Source organism: Lathamus discolor, chromosome W (assembly GCF_037157495.1).
Source record: "Lathamus discolor isolate bLatDis1 chromosome W, bLatDis1.hap1, whole genome shotgun sequence".
Lineage (NCBI taxonomy): Eukaryota > Metazoa > Chordata > Aves > Psittaciformes > Psittacidae > Lathamus > Lathamus discolor.
The window spans coordinates 26,275,940-26,294,483 of record NC_088908.1 but is presented as its reverse complement, the minus strand read 5'-3'; the positions used below and the strand labels follow the sequence as shown (position 1 = coordinate 26,294,483).

General features: G+C 46.1%; 1 long non-coding RNA gene across 1 annotated transcript in view; it reads right to left on the bottom strand.

Annotated features, from left to right (window-relative positions):
• Positions 1-8,943: 8,943 nt before the first annotated feature.
• LOC136004264 (uncharacterized) overlaps positions 8,944-18,544 on the bottom strand; it is a 36,973-nt gene continuing 27,372 nt past the window's right edge. Inside the window, exon 2 of the long non-coding RNA XR_010608347.1 lies at positions 8,944-9,088. This is a non-coding gene — a long non-coding RNA (uncharacterized LOC136004264). The remainder of the gene's footprint in view (positions 9,089-18,544) is intronic.

Below are 18,544 nucleotides of genomic sequence, written 5' to 3'. Positions count from 1 at the left end.
TTACTTTTCAGTTGCCCCCAAGTGATGTTTTGCAATCATTCCTTTTTCTCTTCCTCTATCTCATTCTGCTTGGGGTATTCATGGTCAGCACCTGTAGCTGAGGCATCAGGTTCCTCCACTTGTCTGTCCAGCTCATGGCAAGGCTTGACAAACTTTGCAGGCAGCCGCCATGGACCTGTAAGTAGGATGACACAAATATACCCCCTCCCCCAGGTTATCATTTCTTGAGAAGAAGACAGGTTAAAGTGTTTCCTTAAAGCAGAGGCATTCTGATGCAAAAGGAATGTAAAGCAGCTGCAGAAGTAAACTGCACAGGAGTAAACCATCTCACCCAAGGTTCTGTCCAACCTGGCCTTGAACACTGCCAGGGATGGAGCACTCACAACTTCCCTGCACAACACATTCCAGTGCCTCACCACCCTAACATTAAAGAATTTCTTCCTTATATCCAATCTAAACTTCCCCTGTTTAAGTTTTAACCCATTACCCCTTGTCCTATCACTACAGTCCCTGATGAAGAGTCCCTCCACAACATCCCTATAGGCCCCCTTCAGGTACTGGAAGGCTGCTATGAGGTCTCCACGCAGCCTTCTCCAGGCTGAACAGCCCCAACTTTCTCAGGCTATCTTCATATGGGAGGTGCTCCAGTCCCCTGATCATCCTCGTGGCCCTCCTCTGGACTTGTTCCAGCAGTTCCATGTCCTTTTTATGTTGAGGACACCAGAACTGCACACAACACTCGAAGTGAGGTCTCACAAGAGCAGAGTAGAAGGGCAGGATCACCTCCTTCAACCTGCTGGTCACTCTTTTTTTGATGCAGCCCCGGATACGGTTGGCTTTCTGGGCTGAGAGCACACACTGCTGGCCCATGTTCATTTTCTCATCAACCAACACCCCAAAGTCCTTCTCCACAGGGTTGCTCTGAATCTCTTCTCTGCCCAACCTGTAGCTGTGCCTGGAATTGCTCCAACCTAGGACCTTGCACTTGTCACAGTTAAACTTCATAAGGTTGGCATCAGCCCACCACAAAAGCATTTCAAGTTCCCTCTGGATGGCATTCCTTCCCTCCAGCATACCAAGTGAACCACACAGCTTGGTGTCATCGGCAAACTTGCTGAGGGCACACTCAATCCCACTGTCCATGTCACCAGCAAAAATGTTGAACAAGACCGGTCCCAACACCGACCCCTGAGGGACAACACTCGTTACTGGTCTCCAACTGGACATTGAGCCATTGACCACAACTCTTTGCATGCGGCCATCTAGCCAATTCTTTAACCACTGAGTGGTCCATCCATCAAATTGATGTCTCTCCAATTTAGAGACAAGGATGTCATGTGGGACAGTGTCGAATGCTTTGCAGAAGGCCAGGTAGATGACGTCAACTGCTCTACTCCTGTCTAGTAAGTTCCACGGACTATTACCCGCTCCTGGTGATCCATGTGGGTGCTAGGGATATAGGTAGTAGACTGGGGACCATAAAGAAAGACTACAGAGCCCTGGGAGAGGTGGTTAGGGGCTCTGGTGCTCAGATAGTCTTTTCGTCAATTCTCCAGGACACAGGGGAGGACCAAGAAAAAGCTAGGAGGATTGGCCAGGTCAATAAATGGTTAAAAGGGTGGCGTCATAGTCAGGGGTTTGGGTTTCTTGAACATAAGACTGAAGTTAGTAGGCCAGATCTACTGGGGGCTGGTGGAGCTGCTCTGGTAAAGAAGGGGAAGAGCAGTTTTGGTAGGAGGCTTGCCAGACTGGTCAAGGAGGCTTTAAACTAGATGTGTTGGGGGAGGGGGGCATCATTCCATCCCAACACACCCAGTCAGTTGCCAGCACCTATAATAAATGCTCGGAGCAATGTAGATATATTCCAGCTGCTTCAGCCAACGAGCCGGCTTCAATTGGAGCTCGTCTCAGATGCCTCTATACAAATGCCCGTAGCATGGGGAACAAACAAGAGGAATTAGAGATGTGTACACATCTACGGGGGTATGATATAATAGGCATCACAGAAACATGGTGGGATGGCTCCGATGACTGGAGTGTTGGAATGGAAGGTTACAGGCTCTTTAGAAAAGACAGGCCTGGCAGGCGGGGAGGGGGAGTTGCCCTTTATGTTAGGGATAGGCTGGAGAGTATGGAAGTCTGTCTGGGGACAGGTGAGCAGTTTACAGAGAGTTTGTGGGTCCGGGTTAAAGGGAAAACAGCCGTGGGAGACATTACTGTGGGAATCTGTTACAGGCCGCCTGATCAAGGAGAACCTGTGGATGAAGCACTCTACAGACAGATAGGAAAAGCCTCACGCTCACAGGCCCTTGTTCTCATGGGGGATTTCAACCACCCTGACATCTGTTGGAACGATGGCACTGCACGGCACAAGCAATCCAGGAGGTTCCTCGATTGTGTGGAAGACAACTTCCTTCTGCAAGTAATAGAGGAGCTGACAAGGAGAGGTGCCATGCTTGACCTTGTGCTCACCAACAGGGAAGGGCTTGTTGAGAATGTGGTACTCCAGGGCAGCCTTGGATGCAGCGATCACGAGATGGTCGAATTTGAGATCCCCAGGAGAGTGAGAAGAGCGTGTAGCAAGCTCACTGCCCTGGACTTCAAAAGAGCAGACTTTGGCCTCTTCAGGAGCCTGCTTATTAAGGTTCCATGGGATATAGCCCTGGAGGGCAGGGGGGCCCAAGACTCTTGGTTGATATTCAAGGATCCCCTGCTACAAGCTCAGGAGTGCTGCATCCCAACAAGAAGGAAGTGCGGCAGGAGGGCCAGGAGACCTTCTTGGATGGATAAGGAGCTGTTGAGGAAAATTCAAAGGAAAAAAGAGGCTTATAAAAAATGGAAGCAAGGACAGGAGGCCTGGGTAGAGTACAGGGATGTTGTCCGGGAAGATCTGTCCGGGACCAGGTTAGGAAGGCTAAGGCCCAGTTAGAATTAAACCTAGCCAGGGATGTTAAGGATAATAGGAAGGGATTCTACAGGTACGTAGCAAACGAAAAACAGACTAGGGACAACATAGGCCCCCTGAGGAAGCTTTCGGGAGAACTGGCTACACAGGATTTGGAGAAGGCTGAGGTTCTGAATGACTTCTTCGCATCGGTCTTCACTGGCAAAGGCTCTGACTGCACCACCCAGTTCTTAGAAAGTAGATGCAGGGACTGTGAGAATGAAGACCTTGGGCCCACTGTAGGAGAGGATCTGGTTCGAGACCATCTTCAAAATCTGAAAGCGCACAAGTCCGTGGGACCTGATGGAATCCATCCGCGGGTCCTGAAGGAGCTGGCGAATGAAGTTGCTAAGCCACTGGCCATCGCATTTGAAAAATAATGGCAGTCAGGTGAAGTTCCCGATGACTGGAAAAAGGGAAATATAACCCCCATTTTCAAGAAGGGGAAAATGGAAGATCCGGGGAATTACAGACCAGTCAGTCTCACCTCTGTGCCTGGCAAAATCTTGGAGCACATTCTCCTGGACAGCATGCTAAGGCACATGAAAAACAACAAGGTGCTTGGTGAAAGCCAGCATGGCTTCACTAAGGGGAAATCCTGCCTGACCAATTTGGTGGCCTTCTATGATGGGGCTACGGAACTGATGGACAAGGGTAAAGCAGTTGATGTCATCTACCTGGACTTGTGCAAAGCGTTTGACACTGTCCCACACGACATCCTTCTCTCTAAATTGGAGAGATATCAATTTGATGGATGGACCACTCGGTGGATAAAGAACTGGCTGGACGGCCGCACACAGAATCACAGAATCACAGAATCCCAAGGGTTGGAAGGGACCTAAAAAGATCATCTAGTCCAACCCCCCTGCAAGAGCAGGGTAACCTACAGGACATCACACAGGAACTTGTCCAGGCGGGCCTTGAATATCTCCAGTGTAGGAGACTCCACAACCCCCCTGGGCAGCCTGTTCCAGTGCTCTGTCACTCTTACAGTAAAGAAGTTCTTCCTGATGTTAACGTGGAACTTCCTATGCTCCAGTTTACACCCATTGCCCCTTGTCCTATCACTGGATATCACTGAAAAAAGCCTAGCTCCATCATCCTGACACCTACCCTTCACATATTTGTAAACATTGATGAGGTCACCCCTCAGTCTCCTCTTCTCCAAGCTAAAGAGACCCAGCTCCCTCAGCCTCTCCTCATAAGGGAGATGTTCCACTCCCTTAATCATCTTTGTGGCTCTGCGCTGGACTCCTTCAAGCAATTCCCTGTCCTTCTTGAACAGAGGGGCCCAGAACTGGACGCAATATTCCAGATGCGGCCTCACCAAGGCTGAGTAGAGGGGGAGGAGAACCTCTCTTGACCTACTAACCACTCCCTTTCTAATGCACCCTAAGATGCCATTTGCCTTCTTGGCCACAAGAGCACATTGCTGGCTCATGGTCATCCTCCTATCCACCAGGACCCCCAGGTCCCTTTCCCCTTCACTACTTTCCAGCAGGTCACCCCCCAACCTGTACTGGTACATGGGGTTGTTCTTCCCCAGATGCAAGACTCTACACTTGCCCTTGTTAAATTTCATCCAGTTTCTCCCCGCCCAACTCTCCAGCCTGTCCAGGTCTCGCTGAATGGCAGCACAGTCCTCTGGTGTGTCAGCCACTCCTCCCAGTTTTGTGTCATCAGCAAACTTGCTGAGGGTGCACTCAGTTCCCTCATCCAGGTCATTGATGAAAATATTAAACAGCACCGGTCCCAGCACCGACCCCTGAGGAACTCCACTAGTCACAGACCTCCAGCTAGATTCTACGCCATTGACCACAACTCTCTGCCTTCTTCCTTTCAACCAGTTCTCGATCCACCTCACTACTTGATCGTCAAGCCCACACTTCCTTAGCTTATCTATGAGGATGCTGTGGGAGACAGTATCAAATGCCTTACTGAAATCAAGAAAAACTACATCTACCGCTCTACCATCATCCCTCCACCTAGTCACTTCCTCATAGAAGGCTATAAGGTTGGTCATACATGACTTCCCCCTCATAAAACCATGTTGGCTGTTCCTAATGACCCCCTCATCCTTGATATGCCTAGTGATGGAGTCAAGAATAAGTTGTTCCATCATCTTTCCAGGGATGGAGGTAAGGCTGACCGGTCTATAATTACCCGGGTCCTCCTTCTTGCCCTTCTTATAGATTGGTGTGACCTTTGCCATCCGCCAATCCTCAGGCACCTCGCCCATTTCCCACGACTTACCAAAGATGATGGAAAGTGGCCTAGCAATGACCTCCGCCAGCTCCCTCAGCACCCGTGGGTGCATTCCATCCGGACCCATCGATTTACAGATGTCCAGTTTGCATAGCTGATCCCTAACCCAATCCTCATCTACCAAAGCAAACTCCTCCTTTGTCCTGACTCCTTCTGGGGCTATAGAAATCCGGGGCCCTCGGGGAGAGTCTGCAGGAGTAAAGACAGAGGCAAAGAAGGCATTCAGCACCTCTGCCTTCTTTATATCCTCTGTCTCCAGGGTACCCACTTCGTTCAGCAGTGGGCCTATATTGCCTCTTGTTTTAGTTTTATTTGCTATGTATTTGAAGAACACAAAGGGTTGTGGTCAGTGGCTCGATGTCCTGCTGGAGACCGGTAACGAGTGGTGTCCCTCAGGGATCGGTGTTGGGACCGGTCTTGTTTAACATCTTCGTCGCTGAAATGGACAGTGGGATTGAGTGTGTCCTCAGCAAGTTTGCCGATGACACCAAGCTGTGTGGTCCGGTTGATATGCTGGAGGGAAGGGATGCCATCCAGAGGGACCTTGACATGCTTGTGAGGTGGGCTGATGCCAACCTTATGAAGTTCAACCATGACAAGTGAAAGGTCCTACACCTGGGTTGGAGCAATCCCAGGCACAGCTACAGACTGGGCAAAGAAGAGATTCAGAGCAGCCCTGCGGAGAAGGACTTGGGGGTGCTGGTCGATGAGAAAATGAACATGAGCCGGCAGTGTGCGCTCGCAGCCCAGAAAGCCAACCGTATCCTGGGCTGCATCAAAAGGTGCGTGACCAGCAGGTCGAAGGAGGTGATCCTGCCCCTCTACTCTGCTCTTGTGAGACCTCACCTGGAGTATTGTGTGCAGTTCTGGTGTCCTCAACATAAAAAGGACATGGAACTGCTGGAACAAGTCCAGAGGAGGGCCACGAGCATGATCAGGGGACTGGAGCACCTCCCGTATGAAGACAGGCTGAGGAAGTTGGAGCTGTTCAGCCTGGAGAAGAGAAGGCTGCGTGGGGACCTAATAGCAGCCTTCCAGTACCTGAAGGGGGCCTATAGGGATGCTGGGGAGGGACTCTTCGTCAGGGACTGTAGTGACAGGACAAGGGGTAACAGGTTAAAACTTAAACAGGGGAAGTTTAAATTGGATTTAAGGAGGAAATTCTTTCCTGTTAGGGTGGTGAGACACTGGAATCGGTTGCCCAGGGAGGTTGTGAGTGCTCCATCCCTGGCGGTGTTCAAGGCCAGGTTGGATGAAGCCTTGTATGGGATGGTTTAGTGTGAGGTGTCCCTGCCCATGGCAGGGGGGTTGGAACTAGATGATCTTGAGGTCCTTTCCAACCTTAACTATTCTATGATTCTATGATCATTTCCGTAACCCCGTCATAGAAGGCCACCAAATTGGTCAGGCAGGATTTTCCCTTAGTGAAGCCATGCTGGCTCTCACCAAATAATATTATATTATATATAATTATATAATAATGTAACATAACCACACCCTAAGTTCAGCAAGTCATTATCAGACCCCATAAATACCAATCTCTTTTATGAGAGTTATTCCTCTCTAGAGAAATAATTCACAGGCCCAGAGCAAGCATAGGTAATTAGGAGGGATATAATGCCCCAGTAGCTAAAAATCTCAACAGGGATATAGGAGAATAAGTACAAAATCCTAATCTGGCATCCATTTAACTGATCTCTGCTCCCATTCTGTACTCATAATTTATCATCCACAGTACAGACAACGCTTCCACTTGACTTTTCATCTTGAAGGAAAAACTTTACATTTCAAATTGTATGAGTAAGAAATTGTATTAGACACTTCAAATATGTTACTTCTTGAGATTGCTTCATGCTATATCTAGAATAATGTGGATAAAAAAAAGATTATGGAACTTGCTTCACCATTATGGCCAATCTGTTCTATAGGCTTCATTAGGCCTTGGGTATATTGATTCTTATCACAACATCAAGTCTAAATACTTGAAATATTTTCCAACTATGGACCGTTACTCTACAACTGCGGAGACAACACTGTTTTGCACTCTAAAATTTCTCACATCCAGACTCCACCTCAACCCCATGACAGCATGCCTACACAGAAATGCAATACTAAAAGATACTTCTAACAACTGGTAATGCAAGATCTTATTTATTTTTTTCTGGAAAAGAGCTGCAATCTTTCTGAACATTACTGTACTTAATTCCTCCCACCCTTGGGTCTGTGGAATATCAGACACCAGCATGCCTGGTCTCCTGAAAATCCAGGGAGAGCCATGTAATGGATGGGAACCTACCTGAGAGTTGATTCCCTCTCATGACTGAGAGACATAACAAAGTATGTTTTTTTGTCACAGTGTATTCAGTAGAGTATATATGTTTATGTTCATCAAGACTGTTTGTCAGAAAGAGTCAGAAAAACATAGGTGTGCAGCTTTTCTATGACCTTCATACTTGGCTGCACCAGGGTGCCTGGCCAATGCTCTTGGCATGGATAACAGTGAGATCATGAGAAACTGCATGGCCCCACAAGTAAACAATTGGAGATCTGGCATAAAGTCAGTTGGGTTTCTAAGGGTATAAAAGAGGGACCCTCTTGTGGCCAAATCCAAAGCCTGTGTGGATGCACTGCATAGGAATTTTCCCAATTACCTGAGACTCCTGGCATCAGCTGCAATGGGGCTTCCCAGCTTGAAATGTGGGCCTGGATGATGATTCGGTGGTAATTGGTGATGTATTTCTTCTTAATCTCTGTTCTCTCTATGCAGTAATGATTTGATGCATTCTAATTTTCCTCTGTACTTATACATATATATATGTGATTTGCTTTATTGTACTTATTTACTATATATATAGGGAGATATATACCTGATCTGTGTTAGTGTGCTTATTTGCTTTAGTGTGCTTGTTGGCTTTAGTGTGCTTGTTTAATAAACTGTGCATGTTACATGGCTAGTGTGTGGTCATTTCGTTGAGTACACTGCCTGTCAGCAGAAGCCAACACTTCCTCATGGATAGTTTGGAGATTGTTAAATTCCCATCTCAGACATTCAGCAGAATGATAATTAAAATAATAATCCTTCCCTCCATTTTTAACTTCAGAAATAGCCTTATAAGCAGTAAGCATTAAGACTTTAAGTTATGCTCTCAGTGAAAACAATAGTGTAAGTACTGCTCTCTTCCAAATCACCAGCCTGCCTTCACCTACTGCTTTTCTCTCTGGTCCTCATTCAGTGGGGAAATACTCAGAAGGATAGAGCTAGGTATTGGGAGTACCAGTTCACTGAGGAAGAGGTTTGGGTTTACAGATTAGGAGCAGAAAAGACTTCAGGAGTCTTGAATAATCTTTCTGTGTACATTTTTGTATGACTATACTTATCTTTTTGCCCACTTTCCAATTTATCCATTCAACACCCCCTACCAACTTGTGGAATAGATTGTTTCATCTTGCAGATGTAGTAGATGTAAGGTGCTTAGTGCCTGTAGTCAGGAATAATGGTTGTATACCCCAGTGGCATTTCTGAACTGTCAAGTCAAGTCCCTCAAGACCTCACATGTCACTAGACATAGGGCTGTTTTGTGTACTTGGAGGGAAGGGGTGCCTTATGGCATAGCTTCACAACAGTGTTGGGACCAGCAGAACTAGTACCCCCCAGAGCTGCTTGGACCAGCAGAAAGATGTTGATTCTTTTGGGCTGTGGAACTTGGAAATTAGGAAACTGAAATCTGCTAAAATCAAGATAATCCAAACACAGAAAGATCAGGTTTGATTTATTTAGAAAGACATGCCAGGTCTTTCTATACTAATTTGGCTTCATTAATCTCCAGGAAAGTCACAGTACTGCAAGCTTTTCACTGGTGTCTTCTTTATGGTATAAATCTGAGAGAATGAAGAACAGGACAAAATACATTCAATACTTAAGGTTCAGCTCTTAGAGACATTTTATGCATATGGTTAACTAAATGAAATGAACATTTGAATATTGAACATTGAATACATGTAAGTATTTGTAAAGATCAGATGTAGATTTGTAAGATTATGATTAATTTATGTACTGTAGTATATGCGCTGCCACTGATATAACAAATCTCCTTTGTGTAATTTCACAAGAGTGCAACATGACAGAATCTGGGTTGCTCCTCAATAGAACCAAGAGAGAGTTAGAAATCTCTGGGATGGGGTTAGTTACCAGAAAGACTGTCAATGCCATATAAACATATTGTTCTTGCTGGTCTTTTCTCCCTTGCTGTGCTTATATCAGTGTGTCTCAATTTGCGGTTTAGGTGAAAGATGAGAGTTCATATATCAAAATGGTAAGATTTCCAGAACCTGACGGTCAGAACTTGAAGGTCAAAGGTTAAGCAAAAGACTAAATGTTCATAAGTACAGAGAGACCACATACACCAGACATCCCAGTTCTGAAATGCTCCCTTCCTGTTTAGGTTGCATAGAAATGCAACTTGGTGTCAATTGGCACTTCTCTTAGATAACATTCCTTTGAGAGCAAGGATACTGTGTCAAGAGTTAGCTGTTCAGAGTCCAAGCGTTCTTTCAAGAGCTTCCAGGGATTTAAATCTTTCCTAACCTGTTTGGAGAATATAAGTATTTAATTAATCTTTGCTCGTTCTGCTGGTGGCAAATGAAACTTGGAAAGAACCTGGTTTTATCCTCAACTGAGGATTAGGTCATTATCTGGCACATCCCTGAGCTCTGTTACTGTCCAGGTCCGTGTGTTTCATCATTATCTAGAAATCTGTTCTGGCGTATTCCTACATGTCCTGGGTTCAGCAGTAGCAGTCATTTTTTTCTCCTTGGTGGCTGGTGCAGCACTGTGGTTTTGATTTTTTGGCCTGGGAACAGTGCTGATAATGGTGATATTTTTAGTTGATGCTCAAATGTTTGGTCTGGCCAAGGACTTTGTGAGCCTCATGCTCTGCCAGGGAGGAGGGAAAGCTGGGAGGAAGCAGAGACAGGACACCCGACCCAAACTGACCAAAGAAGTATTCCATACCACAGCACGTCATGCCCGGGACGTAATGGAGAGTTACCCGGAAGGGCTAGTGCTCTGCAGGGTTGGACGAGGTATCAGTTGATGCTCAGTCGGGTGGGGTTGGGCAAGTTATCGGTCGGCTGGTGTTGAGGTGTTGTATTCTTTCCCCTTGTTATTTTCTTTATCATTATTATTATTGGTGGTAGCAGTAGTGGTTTGTGTTATACCTTAGTTACTAAACTGTTCTTATCTCAACTCGTGGGAGTTGCGTTCTTTTCGATTCTCCTCTCCATCCCTCTGGGAGTAGAGGGAGGGAAAGAAGGGGGGGAGTGAGAGAATGAGCTGTGTGGCAGGGTTTAAACCACGACACTACACCATAATACCACATTACATAGTGATCTCACAATCACTTGTTAGAGCCATAGAACAGAGCCTGAAGCAATCCCATGCAGCCTGATAGGTGTGACGGACAGAGGTGCAAAGGAGGAAGAACCCAGAGAAATACACATTTATCCTGACTAGGATGTGGATAGCAGCAATGAGATGGAGCCTAGACCAGCCTCAAAATCATGACACTGAGGAATGCCATGAACCCCAAGAAATTGCGTCTCCTTCTCATGTTCTTTTCCTCTTTAGTCAAGTGCTTTGTTCAGTACATCTGGGAAACTTTTCTCATAAATAACCTAATAAAAAATTTGTTGCTTGTTTTTCTACTCCATTAAAGTAGTAGTTATCCACCTCCAAAGTCTTGGCCTTGGGGCTTAGTTGGTCCCCACCCTCAGTCTTTAATTGCAATTCCTGTGGCAAAGTTTCCAACATAGGATGGGTTACATTATTCAATTGATGGTTTTCATCTACCATTTTCACAAAAAGCTTTTATAGTAACTAGTTTTACTTGCTTAGTAAAAGCTGAACTAAAAGGTTTCATTTATAGATCATTGCATCACCAACCAGAGCAGCAGGCTCCATTAACAGCCACATAGCACAGAAAGAGCTGCAGTGAAGAAGGAAAATCACTTAAACTAGAAGGACTGGCATCTAATGCCAGAAAAAATATTTGACATTGTTGAGGTCACAATTGCCTGTCTGTTTTTGAAAACTATTGCTGTCAAATTTAAAAGATATAAAATGTCACATGAATCATTTTAGGAAATACAAAGGGGGACACAAGAGGAGATTCAGCTGCATGGTCCTTAGATTATTTTTCTATTAACTCACAGACCAGATGAAAAAGAGCAATACCTGTTTGTTTTCCCCTTACACCTGGCTCTCTACTGTATAGATTCTGCTGGCTATAATCACAGAATCATAGAATGGTTTGGGTTGGAAAGGACCCAAGGATCATCCAGTTCCAACTCCCCTGCCATAAGCAGGAATGCTTCCCACTTGACCAGGTTGCTCAAGGCCCTGTCCAACCTGGCCTTGAACACTGCCAGGGATGGAACATTCACAGCTTCCTTGGGCAACCTGTTCCAGTGCCTCACCACTCTCACAGTAAGGAATTGCTTCCTTATATCCAACCTAAATCTTCCCTGTTTAAGTTTGAACCCATTATCCCTTCTCCTATCACCACAGTCCCTGATGAAGAGTCCCTCCCCAGCATCCTTATAGGCCCCCTTCAGATACTGGAAGCCTGCTATAAGGTCTCCATGCAGCCTTCTCTTCTCCAGGCTGAACAGCTCCAATTTTCTTAGCCTTTCTTTGTATGGGAGGTGCTCTAGACCCTTTATCATTATCATGGCCTTCCTCTGGACTTGTTCCAACAGTTCCATGTCCTTAATCCACCTTCAAGTAAGGGAACTTGGCATGCTTCTGGTAGGACCAGAATTTTAGAGGCCTCTGTGGTGATGGGAAGCAAAGTTAGGAGATTTCACACTGGGAATGAGTCAGCTATTGTCATGGTTTAAACCCAGTCAGCCATAAATCATGCAGTCGCTCTCTCACTCCCCCCCCCCCCCCCTTTTCTTCCCCCCACTCCTGGAGGGATGGGGAGGAGAATCAAAAGAATGCAACTCCCACGGGTTGAGATAAGAACAGTCTAGCAACTAAGGTATAACACAAATCAGTACTGCTACCATCAATAATAATAATGAAAAGAGAAATAACAGGAGAAGAGAATATGATACCACAAGCTGAAATGAGCCCGACCGAGAACCGACTGATACCTAGTCCAACCCCACAGTGCCCTAGCCCTTCCGGGTATCTATCAGTTATATCCTGGGCATGATGTGCTGTGGTATGGAATACCTCTTTGGCTAGTTTGGGTCAGGTGTCCTGTCTCTGCTTCCTCCTGGGTTCCCCTCCTCCCTCGCAGAGCATGAGGCTCAGAAAGTCCTTGGCTAGACCAAACTTTTGAGCAGTAACTAAAAACATTGGTGTTATCAGCGCTGTTCCCAGGTCGAAAGTCAAAACCACAGCACTACACTAGCTACCAAGAAGGAGAAAAATGACTGCTACTGCTGAACCCAGGACAGTATCCACACCTTATTCCATACCATTCACGTCATGCCCAGATCCCACATTTTCAATATACCATCGCTCTTACATATATACATCCACATACACACACAGAGAGAAAGAGATCATTTCTTAGTGCATGGACCAATCCCTATAAAGCTGCTGAGTCCATCTGATCTATGATGTGAGGCTCCATCTCTTGTAACAGTCTCTCAGAGCAGGAGAGGCTGTGTGCAGTGTTCACACTCGTGAATAACCTGGTCAATAGTGTCCATTGCTAAGTCCACCCCTCGACCATGAGTCCATCTCTATGTTGCATCTCTGCTCTGATGGCCTGAAGTGCCATGGGCCCACCAGGCTCAAAATAATTCACTGTCTCCTTCAGCAGTTTCTGCAACTTGGTTTTGGGGACTCCATACAGCTGCCTTCCACCTCCGATGTTTCCAAAGCACTGGAGGGGCCCAGTGGACTAGATACTTACCTATACTGTCCCACACACCCTGCCACTCATGACTGTCCAGTCTTGGGGAAAATCTCCTGCTCCTCCTATATCGTCATCTAACCCTAGACAAGACCCAAACACGACTCTGCATAACTTTCGAGATCAGACAAAATAGTCATGGGTAGAACACACTCCGTGTGTTTGCCATCATGCTGATCCCCATCACAATCAACAGGCAGGTCCCAAGGATACCCAAAGGCCATTCAAAACCTTCAGAACTCTCAGATGATACTGCTGTACTCGTCACTGGGGCTGGTGTAGCTGCTGTGCTTGCCGGCTCTCTCACCACCAGCTTCTCTTTTCCTAAGTGCAGATCATCCTCCTCTGCCTTGCTGGGAAATGCTGCATGGACTCCTGCATCTTCCTGGGGCTCGGCGGGCGGCTTCCGAGGTATGCTCTCGGTTGCCACGGGGCTGGACTCAGCCTCAGGGCTCGGCTCCTCCGCAACCTCCTCCCGCTGCTCAGCAGCCGCCTCCTTCCCGGCTTCCGGCCCCTCTCCCGCCGCCGACTGGTCCCCGGGGCTGCTCTCTCGGGCAGTTTCAGCCGCCGCCGGCTCCCGGGGCCGCTCCCCCTCGGCTCCCTGCAGCCTCACGAAGACAGAGGCGAGGACAAGGGCCAGGACGGTGAAGAGCAGTGGGACGGCCAGGTACAAGTCCACGGGCATGTCCGTCCCGCCCTGCTGACGGAGCCCGCCCGTATTACAAGTCATTGCCATAAAGTACAGTGAAACAAGAACCTTAGCCCAAGACCCACACTTGATAAACACTAACACAGCAAATACTGGCTCTAAGTAATGTACAGCACTCTGAAACTGTGAGATCAAAAGAAACAACCTTGAGAGCCAATAAATCATCATTGTGACTATTGACTATTAATCCAAAACAATGAATGCTTATTACAAATACAATTAGACACACACCGGTCAGATCTGCCATTATCTCAACACTTCGAGATCAACGTTGGGCGCCATAAAAGTACTGGCAAATTTGCATACTCTAACATCTTTTATAAGTGACAAATCCATACAATACATGGTGTTGTTTCTTATTAGCAACTGGCTAGTAAATACAGGTGGTTTTATACACAAAATCACAGCCTCTAATAATAGCTACCTTAAAAGCACACATATTCAAGTTGTTACTTTTCAGTTGCCCTCAAGTGATGTTTTGCAATCATTCCTTTTTCTCTTCCTCTATCTCATTCTGCTTGGGGTATTCATGTGCCATACTTCACATGGCAAATTTGCATACTCTAACATCTTTTATAAGTGACAAATCCATACAATACAGGGTGTTGTTTCTTATTAGCAACTGGCTAGTAAATACAGGTGGTTTTATACACAAAATCACAGCCTCTAATAATAGCTACCTTAAAAGCACACATATTCAAGTTGTTACTTTTCAGTTGCCCCCAAGTGATGTTTTGCAATCATTCCTTTTTCTCTTCCTCTATCTCATTCTGCTTGGGGTATTCATGTGCCATACTTCACATGGCAAATTTGCATACTCTAACATCTTTTATAAGTGACAAATCCATACAATACAGGGTGTTGTTTCTTATTAGCAACTGGCTAGTAAATACAGGTGGTTTTATACACAAAATCACAGCCTCTAATAATAGCTACTTTAAAAGCACACATATTCAAGTTGTTACTTTTCAGTTGCCCCCAAGTGATGTTTTGCAATCATTCCTTTTTCTCTTCCTCTATCTCATTCTGCTTGGGGTATTCATGGTCAGCACCTGTAGCTGAGGCATCAGGTTCCTCCACTTGTCTGTCCAGCTCATGGCAAGGCTTGACAAACTTTGCAGGCAGCCGCCATGGACCTGTAAGTAGGATGACACAAATATACCCCCTCCCCCAGGTTATCATTTCTTGAGAAGAAGACAGGTTAAAGTGTTTCCTTAAAGCAGAGGCATTCTGATGCAAAAGGAATGTAAAGCAGCTGCAGAAGTAAACTGCACAGGAGTTTGCTGTGTCATTACCTGCAGTTAAAGGGCCAGGCAGGTTGGAAACATAGGATTGCGATGGGTCCTTCCCTTTTCATGTCTGCCTTGTCTCATTTTTTTTTCTTTCTGTCACCCTGATGCTGTGGCTGATGCTGTGGTGGCGGCTATTAAAGCTTGTGGTTGCGCTGTGGGAATCGCCGGGAGACGAGCTCATCAGATGATGACCGACAAGTCTCAGTTTATTGCTAAGCAGATGGATACTTATATACCTTGCTTGCATGTTTATAGTTTGGTTACAGAGAGATTATTGGCTTATAGCTTTTACATGTTACAAGATCATTGGTTTATAGCTTCTACATTTTTGCAGCTACACCGTACACCCCCCCACCATCCTCCTTCTCATGCACTTATCACTTAGTGGCCTTGGCTGTGATTGGTCATAGTTTGTTGCTGTTTGCCGGTGTCCTTCAGTTCCTCATTATCTGGCGTGAGAGGTTTGCACCATGTTCTACACAGATGTCTTGTTTCAGCTCGTTGATGGGAACGTGACCTTTTGACCTTTTTCGACAAGCCAATCCTCCACAATTCCCCCTTTTTCTTTATAAAGGGATAAGGACTGAGTCAGGAGTCGTTGTAAACAAGCAGAACAACAATGCAAAGCATAACAAAGTAACAAACCCCCTATAATTATGAGACCTATAACGGCGAAGCAGCTTGTAAAGCAAACGTATATGCAGCTCTATGAAGTGAAACTTCTAAAATCAGCTAAATATTTCTGAAGCGCTATAAGCGGGTTACATAAAAGATAATTTGACAGACTATACAAAAGTCTTTGTTTCAGCTAACTCTGGCGAAGATGCCTTATAGACTGACAACCACCACAGTATAATTCTACTGTAGGGTCACACTGATGACAAAAACTACAGAGTTATCGAAGCACTTGTTGTATCACCAATCTCAGTTGTACCACTATATGCCTGTGGCCATGGACCGGATCTAGGAGGGCGACCGTGCTCAATGAAAGCTCTGTGTTGACTAAGGAGTTAAGTTCTTCTATTAGTGGCTGTAGCGCTCGGCGCAAGCAACGCTCCTCCTGGGCCTGCGAGTCAGGGTCCATACACTAGCTCGGAGACGCCGTCACTGGAGCTTCTGCAACAGCCGGTCTTAGTCACTTGGATGGTACCCACAAGGGTCCTGCAGGAGCACAAACACAGGCGTAACCACGGCCCAGATACATTACTTCTGCCGGTCCCTGCCACAGATCTGTATTAGGATCTCGATAGTACGCCTTAAAAGAAGGCTTTATCTTCTGTTTGTACAAAGTTCTTAATAACCGCTGGAGTTTGTTCATCACCAAAGATGCATAAATAATTTAACGTAATTTCACCCATATAATCAGCATTGATGACACCTGGAACAATGAATAGTCCTTTCAACGCAGATGATGATCTCCCCAGTAGCAAGGCTAGTTTCATAGATTCTTTTAACAATTCTGGACCTAGCTGGACTTGAGCCTCCTTAGTGGAGAACTGTCCAGTTCCCATCAGGTGTTCTAATTGCACCCCAATCAGGGGATCTCCCTGGCCTCGCTGAACTGCAACTGCCTCTTGACAGGTTTTCTGCCAATACATGTTCCATAACAACAACTGCGAAGGGGTGAGGATTAATTTCACAATACTTTTAATATAACAGCAAATCTGTTCCCCAAATATATGACAACATCTGCCTAGTGGGTTCAAACTGAATGACTGTAGAAATAACAGTTTGCCTTAACTGAGATAGCAATTTCCAATTTAAGGGAGACATTTCAGCATTTACTGCCTGACCTTGAGCGTTAATCTGGTACTTAACAGGAAAGGCGAGAATCTTTTCCTGCAACAATCAAAATCATTGTTTGACAGAGCCTCTCTCTGAATAGATTTCCAATCTATCACCTGGATTCGCATTTGTCTACCTGTGCTCTGCAACTTTACCTTTTTTCCTTCTCTCCCCCCCCTCTTTTTTTTTTTTTTTTTTTTTTTTCCGAAAGTTGTTCACCCTGCTTTGCACGGCTACAAACAGCAGCCTGCTCGGCAGCAGCTACAGCTGCCTGCCTGCTTCAGCAGCAGCCATAAATACCTGTCAGCAACCACACTTTTGCATTAACCCTTTCTTGCCTGAAATGTTAAACCACTACCTGTTAAAAACTTTTACATGAACACGATAACAAAAATAATACATAGAACACCATCTGCTCTCATCACACACACACACACACATACGTATGCATATGGGATCCCACAAGCACATTTCACACAACTACAATGTTTGAAACACAAAATCCAGACAATCATTACTCGCACTACACAGTTCCACGTACAGAACATGGCATAAGGACTCTGTGAAGACTATCAGGAAACCAGCTTCAACAAGCATCATCGCAGTGTGAGGTGGCAGGCTCAGCCCTAGCGAGCGTCCCCGCAGAGGCTCTGCCTCCCCCACATCGCATGAGGCTTGGGCTTTTATACTGACCAAAATGCACACTCATTCTGACACAGGTGGCCAGCCTATGTCAGAAGAAGTGGCCAGCAATATCTATAAAGGTTTCCAAGAATCAATAAGATCATAGACATATTTGCTAACTTCTAGTACATGAGTATCACAGACAGACTGTATCAAATTAGTTGTATATGGGACCCCAAGTCCACAGTCCGTCACAGTCCACCACAGTCCTCTCGATACCCCTGATAAGGGCATACGAGAGACCTTTCCACCGCAGGTCTTGATCCAGCACATACATCACAGGGAAAGCACACAATACATCTGCATCCCCCACCCATCTCGCTTCTCCCTTTACAGCTGTCCATTTATCATGAGGATCTGGGGGATATAAATTAGGCTTCTTTTCTGGCTCCATGTCAAAAGGATCATCCAGGTCAGCATCAGAATTAACAGGCGTCAGAACTTCAGGAGCAGCAACAGCAGCCTAATGAGCACGCACAGGCTCTTTCTTGGGGTCAATAGGGTCTGGGTCAAAAAGAGTGTCTTCATCTCTGTCTTCCTTAATTTCTGTAGGGATCTTTTGAGGTTGTGAAGTTACAAGTGTTATTTCTACAGAGGTTGCCAGGTCCAAGCCGAGGCTTCCGCTGGTTGCGGGTTGCAAGGGGGTGGAATCATCTGAGCTGCAGCGGCAACTTGTTTCTGCACGCGGCCGTTGGTGTACGCGCTCCTGTTGCAGTTTCCCGAACCTCGCCGACACATAGAGGTTTTATGTGAGTTGTTTCGGCATTTCTGACACCACACTCCTGAGACAGTGCATTCTCGGCGGAGATGTCCCATTCCTCCACATCGATAACAGCGTAGAGGGCCGCGGTTGCGCTGGGCAAGTGTGGCCGACGCTTGAAGGGGTGCAAGAGCGGCTAACACCTGAGTCTGTGAAGCCTTAGCTTGTTCCTGAATT